Raw genomic sequence first — 18896 nt, forward strand, 5'->3', positions numbered from 1 at the left:
CACAACTCCGGATACTGGCAAGTGGAGGTCAAGGAAAGTTCTAGACCACTGACCGCCTTCATGACACCGAAAGGATCCTACCAGTTTACAGTAATGCCTTTTGGATATAAGAATGCTCGTGCAACCTTCATGCGACTGATGGATAAGGTATTGTCAGGATATGTTGGAAATTTCTGCCAAGCGTATCTCGATGATGTTTTAATTCACAGCAAGAATTTTCAAGAACACCTTTTACATCTGAGGAAAGTGCTGGAATGATTGAAGATTCATGGACTGACTTGCCAACTGGAGAAGTGCCACTTCGCCCAGTCACACGTGGAATATCTTGGCCATGTCCTAACATCTGAAGGCTTAGAAAGGCAACTAGAGAAGAATCGAGCTACCGAAGAAGCTGAATACCTGCAGACCAAGCGGCAAGTATGTCAGTTCCTTGGCTTGTGTGGATGGTATAGCAGCTTCGTTACACACTTTGAAGAGAAGGCAATACCACTCACTGATCTACTCCATAACAACCGCCCATTCTGATGGACCAGCAAGGAAGAGATAGCATTCCAAGGCATTAAAACTGCGATATGCAACGCTTCCGGTCTAGCCCTTCCCGACCCTCAATGGAAGATGTGCTCGCAGACGGACGCCAGCGGCTCCGGCCTACGAGCAGTTTTATTTCAGGAGAGGAGTGGCGGTGGAAGGGACATCATTGAGTATGCCAGCAGAAAGCTATCTGCCTCCTGTCAAGGTCCACTCATCGGAGTTGCGGCGAGCCACAAAACCGCTGCGCATACAGAGTAAGCCTGGTACTACCACGGGTCCACCTGGAGGAGGGGCTACTAATGGCACAGCACAGTCTGGTCGTGAGGAGAATGCATCGACTATCATCGAGGAAGAGGCTGGCAGCGAGGCAACCTTGACACGGCATGATCCGGTCAAGAGGAGGAGAGCACATCTATCGACGTCAAGGAAGAGAGAAGATGCAATCTACGACCAAGGCAAATTCGACGGGTGTGGTAGATTGTTGAAATTGTTTCAAGTTATAGGGGGATATTGACACAAGAGTAATATACTGATATAACTTGGAAACAGTATTCTTTAACCCATGGGTAAATACTGCAAATATTGAGCTTGAATTATTATTATTATTATTATTATTATTATTATTATTATTATTATTATTATTATTATTATTATTATTATTATTATTATTTATTTACGTAGTTAGGTACGGGCGATCATATTATTTCTGAGGTTATGTCATGAAACGTGCTGTATATATTTTAATATGAGTTTAGTTAATGGATGAATCCGTAATTAATAGTATATAATTAGTTATTACCTTTAGATATGATCTATAATCATAATGGTGTAAGGGGTAGGTTGTCCTACTCAAATGTCGACCTCACCTGCACGTGGTGCACCCTGCTTTCGACTGACGCGGCTCTGGCGACCGTGTGACCCGGGATAAGGAGTCCCCCTCTGCTATGCCAACGGCTCCTTATGAAGGCGGATGACCTGGCAGGGGCTGGGGCATTCTCTTGCCTTTGAGGTAGGAAACCACCTCTAAAGGCGAAAGAACCACATATGGTCAACGGCATAGAAAGTCCTCAATGGCGGACCAGGTGTAGGGACATCTAAAACTTCCCTGGCGGCTGGGAAGGCGGACAAAGGCTGCAGCAGTCTTGGAGCCTCCAGTTGTCGTAACTCTTATGCCACTGGGGACAGGTTCCGAGTCTGTCAAGAAATGTGTGATTGTTGATTTGCAGCAGCATTCCCACACTAAAAGATGTCATGCACAGGTGTCTGGAGTTGTGACGGGAGCAGGATTGTGTAGTCTGGGAGCTCCTAGTGATGAACCGGCACGTAGGCGACGAATGTGTGATCTCCGTATTGCTTGAGGAGAGGCTGTAGAGCAACTCGTGTGCTGCATTTGTGACTGAGCAGGCCTATTCAGGAACCACTCTGCTCACCCTGAATGAGGAGGGGGCTATAAAAGGTGCCCTAAACATAGTCAGCCTCAACATATCCCGACTGGGAAACCGCGCCCAGAGGGTACACTATAAGCGGTCAAAAAAAAAAAAAAAAAAAAGATGAATTTTGCAACCTGGAACATCCGTACTCTAATGGATAATGATACAGCTAATCGGCCAGAAAGGAAAACAGCTATCGTGGCTCGTGAACTAAAAAGATTTAACATCGATATTGCAGCACTGTGTGAAACTAGAAGGCCCGATGAAGGACAAATTAAAGAACAAGGAGGCAGATATGCTTTTCTTCTGGAAAGGTAAAAGCATTCATGAGCCCCGCATTCATGGTGTTGGTTTTGCCATTGCAAATGAACTTGTCCCTCACCTTGATGAACTTCCTTCTGGATTAAATGAATGACTCATGAGCTTACGCCTCAAGCTCACCAACAATCAACGAGTTACAGTAATTAGTGCCTATGCTCCGACCCTCACTTGTGAAGAAGATGAAAAAGAAGCATTCTATTGCCAACTTGACAAACTTCTAACAAGAATACCCCAAACTGACAAAACCATTCTCTTGGGAGACTTCAATGCGCAAGTTGGTAGAGACTCAACACTGTGGCTCAAAGTAATTGGAAAATAGGAAGCAGGGAATTGCAACTCTCATGGAACCCTTCTGGTCATGAAGTGCTCAGTGCACAATCTAGTTATCACCAATACCCTCTTCACACAAAAGGATAAATTTAAAACATCATGGCAACATCCACGGTCAAAACACTGGCATCTTATTGATTACATAATTGTATGCGCCCGAGACCAACACGATGTATTAATCACAAAGGCTCTAACAAGTGCTGACAACTGCTGGACAGACCACCGACTTATACAGTCCACGATGACCCTTCACATCCACGAGCAGCGAAGGAAACAGAGAAAACTTACGAGACCTAAAATGAACACAGACCGTCTCAAAGTTCATAGCACTAAAGTAAAATTTCAACAACTCCTAGGTGATAAATTGCCAGATGAATATCCTGAAAGCACTGAAGAACACTGGGCAACACTGAAGACTGCAATACTATCAGCTGGTGAAGAATCGGTAGGGTCAAACACCAAGACTGGTTTGATGAAAATGACCAAGAATTACAGACTCTACTAGACAAAATGAGAGCAGCACACCAAGCTTGGCAGATCACTCCTAGTTCACTGTCTAAGAAACGAGAATATCAAGAAGCAAAAGCAGATGTTCAGAGGAAAACCCGTGTTCTGAAAAACAGTTGGTGGACGATGAAGTCTCAAGAAATGCAACATCTAGCCGAAACTAACAACACTAGAGCTTTTTTCAGCATGATAAAAACTGTATATGGCCCAACAGCTCAAGGATTAAACTCTCTTAAATCTAGGGATGGCTCTACTCTTCTAAAAGACGGCAATTCCATTAATGCATGATGGAAAGAACATTTCCATGAACTGCTGAACAAGGATCCAGAGATCAACATAGTTGAAATCCTGAAAATTCCACAAAAACCTACAAAATCTCACCTTGGCGAAGTACCTTCCTTACAAGAAGTTGAAAATGCTATTAAACAGCTCAAAAATAATAAAGCTGCCAGCTCAGATGGAATTCCTGCTGAATTTTTCAAGGAAGGTGGACGAATTCTTGCTGAACCTACACTAATGCTCATAGTCAAAATATGGAACACTGAAACAATACCTCCTAATCTCAGAGATGCTCTGATAGTTATGATCTTCAAAAAAGGAGTCAGAACTGACTGTGGTAACTACCGTGGAATTACCCTTCTGTCTATTGCTGGGAAAATACTCGCTCGAATTCTATCCTACCGCCTGATACCTCTCGCTGAAGACTGCTTACCTGAAACTCAGTGTGGATTTCGACCCAATCGCAGCACAACAGATATGATTTTCTGTGCTAGACAAATGCAGGAGAAATGCAAACAACAACATCTACCTCTGTACATAGCATTCATAGATCTTCCCAAAGCCTTTGATTCGGTTAAAAGAGATGCCCTGTGGAAGATCCTAGCAAGAATAGGCTGTCCTCAGAAGTACATAAATATTCTTAGATTGCTGCATGATAATATGAAGGGCATGGTTCTTATCAACAATAACCCTGGAGAAAATTTTGAAATCACAGCAGGTGTGAAGCAAGGTTGTGTGATAGCTCCCACTCTGTTCTCAATATTTGCTGGGACTATACTTCATCTTGTTGATGGGAAACTACCAAATGGCATAGAAATTGAATACAGTACTGATGGAGGTTTATTCAATCTCAGTAGACTATGAGCCAAGACCAAACTTTCCACTACATCCATCATTGAACTTTAAAGCTTAACATCCAAAAGACTCAGATCCTTTACCAGCCTGCACCCAACTCCATCTCCGTATGTCCTACAATCACAGTCCAAATTAAAGTTCTGAAGAACATAGAACATTTCTCATACCTTGGCAGGGCTCATCAAATGCAAATCTTGATGATGAGATTCAACACCGCCTCAAATGTGCTAGTATGGCTTTTGGTCATCTTCGGGTAAGGGTCTTTGATAATCATAATATCAACACTCGGACCAAGCTTTATGTGTACAAAGCTACCATTATACCATCTCTTACATATGGATATGAAACGTGGACTACCTACAGGAGGCACATACAATGCCTGGAAAAATACCATCAACGTTGCCTGAGAAGGATCCTGAGGGTGAAATGGCAAGATCGACACACTAACATTAGCGTTCTGGAAGAAGCTAACTCCACTAGCATTGAGGCCATGATTATCAAGCACCAACTTCGCTGGACAGGCCACATCACTCGCATGCCTGAATTCCATCTCCTAAAACAAATTATGTACTCCCAGCTAAAGGATAGTCATAGAAAACTTGTAAAGCGTTACAAAGATGCACTAAAAACCAACATGGAAAAGTGTCAAATGAAAGATAACAACTGGGAAGCTATGGCACATAACCGCACAGTCTGGCGTCGCAATGTCTGGGAAGGAACTCAGCGCTTTGAGCAAGAAAGGCGGAGAACAGAAATTGACGAGAGCAATGCAAGAAGACAACGTAAGCTCATGAAGAAAAACCAAACTACACAGCCAGTACCGAACAGAACAAATGTGTGTCAAAAATGTGGAAAAATCTGCGGTTCTAGGATTGGCCTCTACAGTCACTTAAGATCTCACAAAAACTAAGTTCTTCAGGAAGACAGTCATACTCGTTTACGAGGGATTGCCCATCATAATCCACTACAATATTGTGCAACACAGCGTAATATCCAGAGTGTACGACGAGAACTATGTAGAACCTTCCTTACATTGTAACTATGCTATTGGGCACTTTAGAATTCACAAGAAGATATGCTGTGACATATCCTTGTAGAAGCCTGGCCAGGCACATACAGTATATAAGGAGGCGGTCTTGATGGTGGAGTGGAGTTATTGTGTAACAGGAGTTGTTTCTGTAAACTCGTGTTGTGCTTATACAGACATGCTACCATAGCAGTCAACTGTTTCAAGATGGCTATATTTAAAAAAAAAGTGCTATTTGTTCAGGGCGCCGACCTAGGAAGATCTTTCGCCCCTACTTGCACCATATGTGAGGAACCTGTGTGTATTATGTAAATGGCGGAAGTGTAACGTGTTGAATGTGAGGAAAGGAACATTAAGGACGACACAAACACCCAGTCCCCAGGCCAGGGATATTAATCATTTACAATTAAAAACCCCTGACCCGGCCGGGAATCGAAGCCGTGGCCGCCGGGTGACAGGCGAATGCTTTGCCTCCTACACCGCGGGGCCGGACAGATGGCAGTCTTAGCCTTCTTATTCTTCATTATTGGAAGTTGTTAAAAATGGTGGTTTATTGATGTGGAATGTGTAAATAATTGGGAACATGCGTCATTTTCAAAAATATTTTTTTTGAAAAGTACACCAATGAAATAGTACGTAAACGTATTACATTGTGGTAAGTTGCCTTGTTTTCTACCATTAAAAAAATATTTAATAGTGCCTTTCCGCAAGGCGAGTGAAACGGCCTCTGACGTAAGCGGCGCGCTGTGACGTCACGATCCAGTACCGCATGGAGCTCTACCAGCCGTTGTGCATCAGCCGTTGCTAAAAGCCGATTGTTTATTATTCATGATCGCGAATAACTTCAAAATGACAGAAGAAAGGTTCAAAACAGCACAATCAGACAATCTATCATGAGTAAATGTCATCATTCTTGAAAAATAGTGACTTTTGTGGCCGCAGAAATTCGCGGATAAAAAGCAAGTTTGTAAGTGGCGTCTTTTATATACGTGCAATGTACTGTAACCCATAGTATTCGGATAACAACGAACCTGGATAGATATCACATCACTTTCAACATTTCCTTCTAGACTGATTCCCCTATTAAAGAATAACATTACATTTTCAGGCTTTCAGCATTAGTAAAGTAAGAAATCGGATTTCAGCACTAACATAAACATATAGGTAGCATTATAGTACTAGTCCGCTTCTGTGGTGTAGTGGTTAATGTGTGCCACTCCCAGAGGCCCGGTTTCGATTCCCGGCTCTGACATGAAAGTTGAAAACAAATAGTACGAGAGCTGGAACGGGGTCTACTCAGCCTCGGGAGGTCAACTGAGTAGAAGGGTTTCGAATCCCACCTCAGCCATCCTCGAAGTGGTTTTTCGTATTTTCCTACTTCTCCTCCAGGCACCTAAGGCCACGGCCGTTTCCTTCCCTCTTCCTTGTCTATCCCCTCCGATCCTCCCATCCTCCAACAAGGCCCCTGTTGATCATAACAGGTGAGGCCGCCTGGGTGAGGTAATGGCCCTCCTCACCAGTTGCATCACCATACTCAAAGTCTCACGTTCCAGGACACTGCCCTTGAAGTGGTAGAGGTGAAATCCCTCGCTGAGTCCGAGAGAAAACCAACCCTGAAGGATAAACTGATTAAGAAAGAAAGAAAGATCATAGTACTATACGGCTATAATCTATCATTCCCAAAAAAAAATATATATTTATGGTTGGGACAACTGGCCTACCCACTTCCGGGGTCCATGAAAGAGAATTAAATATCTTTGTGGAGGGAAAAAGTTAAACATGATAAAGATAAATATGACTTCATCTAGTTTTCACAAGTCGGGCTGAGTGGTTCAGACTGTTGAGGTGCTGGCCTTCTGACCCCAACTTGGCAGGTTCGATCCTGGTTTAGTCCGGTGGTAGTTGAAGGTGCTCAAATACGTCAGCCTCGTGTCGGTGGGCTGAGTGGTTCAGACTGTTGAGGTGCTGGCCTTCTGACCCCAACTTGGCAGGTTCGATCCTGGTTCAGTCCGGTGGTAGTTGAAGGTGCTCAAATACGTCAGCCTCGTGTCGGTAGATTTACTGGCACGTAAAATAACTCCTGCAGGACTAAATTCCTGCACATCGGCGTCTCCGAAAATCGTAGAAGTAGTTAGCGGGGCGTGAAGCCAGTAACCTTAATTACATTTGGCTTTTGACAAGCTGAGCATATCAGGAAAGAAAAGTGTCCTGGTGACATTTTAGTTGCTCAATACAGGAATGTCTTTGGGTGCTGTGACTTTGACTTTTTTTTTTTTTTTTTTTGCTGTTTGCTTTACGTCACACCGTCTTATGGCGACGATGGGACAGGAAAGGCCTAGGAATGGGAACAAAGCGGCCGTGGCCTTAGGTACAGCCTCAGCATTTGCCTGGTGTAAAAATGGGAAACCACGGAAAAGCACCTTCAGGGCTGCCGGCAGTGGGGTTCAAAACCCACTATCTCCCGGATGCGAGCTCACAGCTGCGCGCTCCTAACCGCACGGCCAACTCGCGTTGTATTTTTACCCTTCGGTTTATTGACTTGGCTTGTATAACCTAAAACTTAGGCTAAGTTGGATAATATTTTAAACACCTACATCACTATTTTCACCTGTGTGCAATTATGTTATTTATTTCATTAATATTATGATAATTATTATAAATGAGCATTGTTAACTTATAAGACCCCAACAGACAAGCATTGGTTTTGTGTAGAGTTATACATTTGTTAAATTCACGTTGTTTCCTTTCATGATGTACACGCCTATTCTTTGTTACATTATAGAGTATTTAGATGTAGCCTAAATTTCTTTACCAATTAGGCTCTTCAATAAAGACATACATAATTGTCCCATGCCAAGATATATTGGTAGAATTAGAGCTGTCAAAATGGTTAACCCCTTTGATTTATTATCTTGACATAGATCACCCAAAACATAGGTTAGGTTTGGAGAATACTTTAATAATCAGCATTATTTAATGCACTGTTTATTACTTTCATATTCCAAGATGTAATTGAAGCATTTAAATAAAGCATCATACATTAAAATTTAACGTTTTACCACTAGAACAGCTGACATGGAAAAATGATTTGAAAATTCAAACAAATTCATCTTACGTTAAAATCTTCAAAAAAATAAACTGTAGACTTTTCCGATATATCACCAGCATTTCTCCAACTCGCCAAAATCCATTTCTCCCTAGTTTTAGCGTCTTTGGAACGTTTATAAACAATTTGTTTGGTATGGTATGCGATGTGCTATTGCACATCGGAACTCTACACCATTTATAAGTTTTCTGCCTCACTGTCTGCGCAGGATTCATTTTAAGTCTAAAATATACCACTCAGATTATTATCCAATGTATAGACCTTGAATTTAACCATACTAGACTCTAACGTAAAGTAGAAATACGCGAAGTGTATCCTGCTTCTCACAGCACACTATGTGTTATTTCGTATGCTAATTCAGTCAACCTGTACGATGACGTCAGGCCAATGAGATCGCGTACTTGCTTGACGTGACATTTTCGTAGATTTTTATCATGTTTGGAGTTATTATTTGTACATTCTGATCACATTTTTGAATTCTGCATGCAATTTTGAATCAGATTAGCATATTTTTAATTAAAACCCCGGATCATGCATGTTCCCTATTGTAAACGAAAACCATGTACACTGGTGACAGCATTTTGTGTGCGTCTTTTTGAATACATCAGTATCGATAACTATCGCATTGTGCTAATGCTCTGTAATTATATTCTAAGAGACATCATCTCCAACTGTATTTTACACTGGCAAATTCACGTAACATCAGTGTACACTTTGCATGTAAAATATACTGGTTGAGGTGGGCATGTGGTTAGGGGTGCACAGCTGTGATCTTCCATCTGGAAGATGGTGGGTTTGAACCCCACTGTCAGCTGCCCTGAAGATTGTTTTTCATGGTTTCCCATGAAATGAAATGAAATGTCGTATGGCTTTTAGTGCCAGGATATCCCAGGACGGGTTTGGCTCGCCAGGTGCAGGTCTTTCTATTTGACGCCTGTAGGCGACCTCCGCATCGTGATAAGGATGAAGACAACACATACACCCAGCCCCCGTGCCAGTGGAATTAACCAGTTAAGGTTAAAATCCCTGACCCGGCCGGGAATCGAACCTGGGACCCTCTGAACCGAAGGCCAGTACGCTGACCGTTCAGCCAACGATTCGGACATAGTTTCCCATTTTCACACCAGACAAATGCTGGGGCTGTACCTTAATTAAGGCCACGGCCACTTTCTTCCCACTCCTAGGCCTTTCCTATTCCATTGTCGCCATAAGACTTACGTGTGTCGGTGCGATGTAAAGCATACTGTTAAAAAAAGAATTCGAATATGTCATCATTAGGGACTGGATTTTTTGAAAATACATACGCAAATGCATATTTTGTGGGTTTATTGTATTTATTACATATAATTTAAATCGTCTTTAAATTTAAATTGACTTCGCCTGCATGTTGGATATCCCTTGTAAGCAACTTTCTGAGTAACAAAGAACGAGATAACAGTATTTTATGCAAGCATGCTGCCTGGATATTTCAAGAAAGTGATGGGGTGGGATATTCCTTTCACCATCTCGATGGCCAGTAGCCTGGTGTTAGTTATGTGAGGAGTTTTTTCAGTTAATGTGTTAACTTTATTCTTAGTCTGCATGTCTTTACTCAAAATACCTAAAGAGAAGAGTTGCAAACAGGACGTATTTATTAAATCAGTGGGTGGCTAGTGATTATTCAACTGATGGCGTTGTCGTCTATTATGACGCATGCTGGAAGGAAGTGAAATGTGAAAAGAAATTTCTAATTTGAACAACATGCTTGACAACTGCACATATTACAGCAAAGGAGAAAAAGAAGAGCTATACACTACAACTAGTTTGTACGCATTTAAAACCGAAGCCTCCATTTAATTCATTTTCAGCCTATTTTGTAAGGCTGTAGTATGCAGCACTATTCCGTGGAATAAATTGACAATCCAATTTTACAATCATTCCTGAAGAAATATTGTGTAAACCTAAATACCCACTTAAAAAAATATATATATCTACCTCCCCTATATGAATCTGCTGTGGACTCAATCTATTCTGACATTGGAGAACATTGCATCTGGATATTGGTAGATGAAACAACTGACAAATATGGCCGGTACATAGCAAATTTAGTAGATTTCGTACATCGAGATGCACCCTGCAAACGTCGCCCTTTCACATGCAAAGTGCTGGAGAAAACTAATAGTAGTACAATAGCAAGATTGGTAAATCGTTCTCTGTGACTACTACAGCCAAATGAAATTAAAAATAATTGTTGCAAGGTGCTTGTAATGGTCACAGATGCTGGTGCTTAAATGTTGAGGGCGGCAAAAGCCCTACAAGTATTTTATCCCAACCTTATACACATTACCTGTTTAGCACATGGACTGTACTGTATTAGAGAAGAAATACGCACACAGTTTCCAGCTGTTAACTATTTAATTGCAAGTGGAAAGAAGTTGTTTTTTAAATTAGCAGCCCGTGTCCAGTTCTACAGAAATTGCCTGCCTGAAGCTGCCCTGCTACCAGAACGTGTCCTAACTAGGTGGGGAACATGGTTATCTGCAGTTTCATTTTATCAGGAGAGTTTCAGTCAAGTAAAAGATGTCGTTACAAAACTGGAAACTGATAGAGCATGTGTCTATGAAGCAAAAGTGGGATTTGAAAGTGATTCTGTCTATCAAGGTGTTAATTTCATCCACTCATTTTTCTTCACTTCCAAGAACCATGGAAAGCTTAGAATCTACTGGTGCACTCCCCCATGACGTACTTGAACTCATTCAGAAAGCAGCTTCTTGAATGAAATCTGTTCCAGGTGAAGTTGGAAAGAAAATTGTATGCAAGGTGGAGAAGGTAATAAACTCAAACCCAGGGGTAAAGAAGATTCAGTCAGTTATTCAGTACTTGAATGGAATCAGGTGTCTTTGCCAGATGAATGTTCAGAACCTTTGATGCCAGTATATATACATTTTGTCCCATCACTTCAGTTGATGTAGAAAGGTCACTCTTGGCCTGTAAACTTATTTTGACAGACAATTGATATAATTTGTCTTCAGGGAACATTGAAGAACATGCAGTTACCTATTGTGATGCTTCTTCCTGCAGTGAATGATCCTGTACATGTATAAAGTGAGTGAATAAAATTGGCTTATTTTTTCATTGTAATGCATAGTTTCTACATTTTTATTGCATAATTGCATGCATATTTTAATCATTTTTAGTGCATAAAGATCCAGTCTCTAATCATCATATAACACAAGTTTAAACACTCAACTTCGTATTAAATGTCACATTGATCTAAGTGTTTGGAAGTTAAGTTTAAATAATTATTGTTACTCCCCCCACTCATCCAAGTCAAAATGAAGAGGAATGCTTTGATGATTTACAAATACCTCATAATGAAGAATATTCATTGTAGAGAAAGTCTAGATTCTTTCCTTTGACCGTAATTATAACAATCGTCATATCGCCATTGATGCTTTCACGGCCCGTACTTATAGACACGATATAGGCTTTTGGGCTTATGCCATGTCAAGAAAATAATGTGAAATTCTTTACGTTTTGCAGAGAACTATGCTCTGCATCATCAGAAGAAAATCTTGACTGTCCTCGAGAAAGGCTTCTAAAACAATGAGTTTTGAATTAGACGTGACTCAATAGAAGTGGAAATGGTAAGTTCATTCGTCACCAGACGGCTCCTTGGACGCGGTACAGCGCTAGTGTTCGAAGCGGAAGCTGACGGAACCATCAGAATCAGTCTGAGAGGGTCAGTTAACATAACAGGCGTATGCACATATGAAGGTATGACATTGACATAAGTCTAGAATGAAACATCTGGCTATGAGGAACATACAAATTTGGAAAACACCACAACGAAATAACAATAGTGAAGGGACAGGGAAGGGAATTAGCTACATAAATCCTTAATGGCTGGCAACCAGGTTTTACTTAATTGATAGCCAGTGTCCCTGTTGAAATTGTTAGGATTTCTACGTATTTCCACAGCTTCTCGTATAATCCTGGACGTGTAGTGTTGTGTGCGAGTAAGAGTTCAAGCATCTTGGAACATGTCATCATGACCTGACGATAGAGCGTGCTCAGCTATTGCTGATTTGTCTGGCTGGTTGAGACGAATATTACGTTCATGTTCCTTGATACGAGTACCAATGGACCAGCATGTTTGGCCAATGTATACCGTACCGCAAGTACAGGGTATTTCGTATACCCCAGGATGTAAAAGGGGGGACAATTTGTCCTTGGTTTTACTCAGACTGTAAGCAATTTTAGTGACCCCATGCAGCTGAGGTGGTGGGGACAATACAGAGCACGCCTGATACGACACCAGCAAGCTCTGGTTCAGTCGCTGCAATACCAAGTCCAGATGACATACCTTCACCTTATTTTCTTGACACAGCATAAGCTCAAAAGCCTATATCATGTCTAATCGTCATATCAAATTTAGAACAGTTTAGCTCTTAATTTAATGTCTGGGGTATAATTTTTATTTTTCATTCTTTTTCATGACTTTTAATGAACAACACTGACTTGACTTATACTTGGTATTCGAAGACACCAAAATCTACCATAAGCAAGATAGTTGAAGTGGAAAGAATACTCCTTGAGAGTACTAACTAATAGAGTTTTGCACTAAAACAAGAAAGAACATCTTGCATTTACAAATGGTACTTAAATTTTCTATCAATGAGGTTTGATCGAGGGGCCTCCATCCTTACGTTTCCGGTAGTTCCATTCTCATGCTAGGGCCACGCCTTTCATGTAGGAGCACATTTTGAAGCTGGTGTGGCAACTGGAAGTCTTCTCCATCATTGGAGTCCTATTCATTTGCTGGATGATGAGATAAGACAGCACAGTAGACTACTTCTTTATTCCTTTAAAGTTTGTAGAATCATCTGTAAGCTGAAACTAACAGATAAAATTACATTCTATTCATGACCACGTGCATTGTTCTGTGCAGCTATGTCAGGTACTTAACTTGCAGTTTCCAATGTTAAATTGCCACTATAAACTTACAAGCAATATGCCAGTAAATGTACGCTACCAATAATGTGAAAAATAAATTACTAATAATGGAGTGTAAATAAGGATCACATATGAAGGAGAACGAGGTCTGTAGACATCAGCTTATATTCACTTCACGTGTTAGAGGTGTGTCACTATAACATGTCCTATTGGTTGTAATGAGTCACTCGTAATTGATCATAGGTTCAAGCCTGTGCTTTGAGAATATTCTGGTCTACCACATGCTCATAATTGACTGCAACCTTGAAAGTTTCCAAGCCCAAGACACAAGCTCGCTTCACCCCTCTGAAGTGTTCCAACAAGACAAAAACCATGACACTGCACTCACCGGGCAAAACTGATTTCAGCTGAGGTTATCAAATGAAATATATATAAGATTTATTAATAAATGATGTTCCTATAACAGAATTCAAGCAATCATACCCCATGCAATTGATGTGGTGGGGACAATACAAAGCACACCTGATACGACACCAGCAAGCTCCGGTTCAGTCGTAATACCAAGTCCAGATGACATACCTGAGAGACTGACAGAATGCAGTTTAGGTGGACAGTTTCCAGAAGTGTTGATAGTCACTTTGCCTGTTCACATCCAGAAGCATACCAAAGAAACATCAGTCAAATTCATCAAACTTCAGCATTGATTCAACCCAATACTTTTTACAATTTGTTTTTATGTCGCACCGACACAGATAGGTCTACCAATATCAATGGTCCGTTATTGGGCATTATAAATTTTCCAGATCCTGCATTTGCCTGGTGTAAAAATGGGAAACCACAGAAAACAATCTTAAGGGCTGCCAACAATGGCTCAAACCCACTATCTCCCGAATGCAAGCTGACAGCAACCAAATACTGAAAATGAAACGAGGCCTTTCACCTTTCAGAGAATGGAAATAATTCACACTTTGAGCCTGATATCATCATCGAATGTAGACAATGGGAAGATATATTCCAAAGGCTGGTGACAACAGACTTACCGAAAAATTTTGAGTTTGATGATGCTGTAGTAAAATTGCAGTTGCCAAGTTCAATGGGTACAACAGGCCGTTTATAGAACAAATAATAAACAAATATAGGTACCGGCCTAAAACCAAACTCATAAAAGAAAAAGAAAAAACTCTTATTTCAACCACCTTCACTTACAATAACGACGTCCACAAAATCGCCAACCTTTTTCGGAAACGCAATGTAAGAATTTTATTCAAAACTAACAATAGAACCTCCGAAATTTTACACAACTCTGCATCAATCAATACCCCCAGTATCTACTCCAAATCTGGAATATATAGACTAAAATGTAACGAATGCAGCAGCTCTTATATAGGTCAAACAGGATGCATCTTTATGATTAGATATTCAGAACACATCAACGCGATGAGACACAATAAGTTCTCCGCCATGGGTATACATATGCACGACACTAATCACAAATTTACCGACATTGAACAAGATATGGAAGTTCTTCAAACAGCAAACAAGGGACCCATAATGAATATTATTGAAAGTTGTTACATGAACTGCGATCAGTACTTCAACCCCAATTATAATAAAATGAAATTTTATGAGAAACCCAATATCCTATTCGATCTTTTAATCGATTGGCTAAAAAATACCAAACTATCGAAAATCAGTTTGATTTTCCAAGTAATCCGGAACACACACTCCCGTCAATTACCCCCACTACCCCATCCTTAGTTCCATTCCCCTGCAGGTGCTCTGCCTCCTTCCTTCCCCTCGCCCATTTACCGCTGCCCACACACTTCGTCCGGCTCCTTCTGTGTAATAACACGTTTAACATGCTGCTTAAGGTGAGTCAATCATCATTCAATGATCCTAATGATTCTAGTACTTCCATACATTGCTTCCAACGTCTAACTTGGCTATTTTCTCCTTCAGGTTCAAATTGAAGTGGGAATTCATCTTTATTTATATCATGATCTTACATGATCAAAGTAAACTTCTCCAGAACCACCTAATATCAAAGGAATAAATGTCACTCACATAGATAGCAGACAACGGGACAAATTCACTTATCCCGGACGTACACAGACTGAACTATGTAACGAACGGCCGGAATTTTAAGAATTTTATATCACAGCAATCAATTGTATCATAATTTTAACTTATCTCATGTATCACTACAGCAATTGTATTTTATAATGTATTAAAATGTGTTTCAGATGTTTTAGGAATATATATATTGTCTAATTTGTACTTAAGGCTGATGATGGCACATTGATGCCGAAACTAGTACCATTGACCATTTGACATGTGATTGAATCACAATAAAACGTCATTGTATTGAATAGGTGGACCTTGAAGGAATTTAATTTTACTGTAATCCCACTTCATTACGGAACCAATGAAATTCATAACTATAAGTGATGATGCTGTAAGTAGTTTTTGCTCTTTTCTCCAGGATACTGTAAACCATTGCAACGGCCCCCAACATCCAGCAGTGAAATATTACTAATGGCGCCAAGTTAGAAAACTTAACTCTGATCGGTTGACCTACAGAAGGTTTAGAAACTCGAAAGAGGCTAGTAGAAAGGAAGTAGAAAGACGGAAAACGAATGTAATTTTAAACTCGTTCATTTCCAGTACTTCTACAACTGCAGAAATGTGGTAAGGAAAATTATGTCTCCCATATCTTCACTGGAATGTAAGCTGAGTTTTCCAGACGTGTTTGACTACTACAGATGTCTAATGGGTACTGTTGGTGACGGAATACACTTGCTGGAAAAATATGCAGAAAAGTGCAGTGCCAACTTTTCCAAAGAAGAAAATATTATTGTTACAAAGGGTGACATTTTTAACGCATGTTGCGGAATTCAAATTGATACCGCTTCTGGAAAGGATGGCATACGGCTGAGGGTCAGAAAGGAACTTGACGATTATCAAACCATTTCCTTCATTACTACTTACATGCTTCACCTAGGATCTGTGGCAGCAGGTTTCACATGGGCTAAGTCTGTTTTAATCCATAAAGGGGGCTACCCAGATAATATTTAGAATTTGAGACCATTGACATTTTACACAATTCTGCAGCAGATCATTAAATGTGTGATTGATAAAATGCTTAGAGAAACTGTTGAACTCGGTTCCAACCAAAATGGCTTCATATTCTGACCAGGGACTTTCATTAATACATCCATTACAAATGGCTGCATGAAAGATGCTAAAAGTAAAAAGAAAGATTGCTGTATTGTATTTCTCGATATTTCTAAGGGCTTTGACAACGCACTTGCATGAGCATATAGAGCAGATGCTTAGCACCATTCCTATATTAACTGACACTTGCTGTAAATCTTTTGACGGATAATTCAACCAGCATGCAAGCAAATAAGATGACCAGAACGGGTTCCATCCCTGGTAAGAGAGGTGTGGTGCAAGGTGTTCCTCTTTTCTCTATACTGTTCAATTTATCAGTTTGCTATGTTCTGAGAGAATAAGTGAAAAATAAATTTCCATAGAATACAGGTACAAGCTGCTCCCAGATGCAGAAAGTTTGGCATTATTTGCATTCGCAGATGATCTGATTCTTCTATGCAAGAATAAAGCTTCCACCGAGCACCTTGCAGACCTGGTCACAATTTCCCTGGGAAAAATTGGGCGCCAAACGAATACTAATGAGAGTAAAGCTATTTCTGTCTTTGAGTCCCGTTGCTCTCACTATTCTGGATGGAAACGGAATTACGTGCATTTCCTCAGGTGAGACCATAAAATACCTTGGTGTAACTTTGCAAGACAAAATAAATTTAGTCCTTCTCTTGTCATAGGAGAGCTCATGAAGAATTTAAACCAATTGGTTAGCTCACTCTTTATCATTCCTGATCAGAAGTTAAATATACCCAACCAGTATATTTGGCCACAACTGGTATACCCATTGCAGCATGCACCTATTAAAAACTTCACAGCAAAATATCTGTGCCATTGACAAAGTCATAAAGAGCTTTGTTAAAGAAATTATTGATTTACCAACAGATGCCCCATATACTGTTATCTATGCACCACTCAGCCTCAGTGGACTTGAGATCTATAAAACACAATGGGAAGTCTTCATTCAACATATGCAAAAAAGGCTGTTAACTGTAAAGAACCAATACATAGAAGTGACTAGAGAGCTTCAAACTGAAATGAATCATCGTCTCCAGTGCTTGCCAGTGCTTGCCAGTGCTTGCCACTTACTGAAGACCAAACTGAACATTTCAGAAACTCTGCTAAATTTATCCAAAAATTGTTCTGTGAAGAGTCTTTCAGAAATTGGACCTAGATACATCAATGCTGTTGTCTAAAGGAAAAGAAGTAATGTTCTTTTCTCATTGGAAGAAAGGCAACCCCTGGGTAAGCAGTAAGAAAGGAATGTCATCGGGGCAGTGGACAAAAGCAATGGAAATTAATTGCAGTGTCATCCCTGTTAAGACTCTTCCCGGAAGGAACCTTAATACATCCCCCGTTGCAGAAGAAGTAATGAGTGTGAAATCTTTCTTCACATATTGGGATCCTGTCGCAAGGAAGGGCTAATGAGAATCAACAGCCACAGTGGAGTTATTATTGCTGGAAGCAATCATAGACATCATTATTTCAAAGTCTGTGAAGAAGTCGGATGCCTCTCCAAAGACGAATAAACATGTCGTGGTGACATCATAGTGATTGACCGAGTTAAAGGAACAGTTACGGTGATCGAGCCGACTGGGAGATTTGAGGACAACAAACACCAGCCAAAGAAACAATGAGCAAAAGGCTATCTATGAACCATGCTGTGAGGACCTTGAAGACAGATACAGCGTACCCTGCAATATCCATCTTTACGATATCCATCCAGTGAGTTCCTGTTCTCACAATTTCATAATGACCAATTGAAGATGTACGTGAAAAAAGATAGTCACAAAATATTGTCAATGGCTCCATTAGCTAAAGAGACCAGCTGGTGATTTTTCATTGACAGGATTAAAAAACATGTTTTGAAATAGTCCTCTTATTTAAAATATCTTTGTCATTTTGTGTGATTAAAGGATAGTTTTCTCAACATTGTGAAAGAAAATTAAATCGGTAGTTAACGTGTAAGTTATCGAATGATGAAAGGAGAACTTCAGATTTTTCAATACACTACCTGGTAAACAGCTGGTCTTTTTAGGTGCACTATTCTTAAACATGCCTTGTCTAAAAGGGTTAGTAAGTCATGAATATAAAGTTTCTCTTTGGTAGATAAGAGGGAAAATTAAGAAATAAGTAATAGGAGTTTTCTGTCTTGCTATGACCTACAACTGCCATGTTGCACATATCCTGTGATTTAAAGCCTGTTCCTATTTTCCCTGTATTGTAATTAGTTAATGAAATATATGAGTAGGCAGTAAAGCTATGCCCTTCTCTCTCTCTCCAAGAACTGAGATATAAATTGTATTAAAATGCTAGAAGATTCTTGAAATGATATAGAAGAGTCTTGCCTTTGGAGAATAGACAGTACCAACTTCCGTAACATAGAATATACTGTACTTGATTTCGTTATTCT

At 40.3% G+C, this 18896-nt stretch overlaps 1 protein-coding gene across 1 annotated transcript in view; it reads left to right on the forward strand.

Moving 5' to 3' along the window:
* Positions 1-18896, forward strand: part of LOC136886360 (serine/threonine-protein kinase/endoribonuclease IRE1) — a 387729-nt gene that overhangs the window by 171756 nt on the left and 197077 nt on the right. The gene's annotated exons all lie outside the window — the stretch shown is intronic.

This window comes from Anabrus simplex, chromosome 1 (assembly GCF_040414725.1).
Source record: "Anabrus simplex isolate iqAnaSimp1 chromosome 1, ASM4041472v1, whole genome shotgun sequence".
Lineage (NCBI taxonomy): Eukaryota > Metazoa > Arthropoda > Insecta > Orthoptera > Tettigoniidae > Anabrus > Anabrus simplex.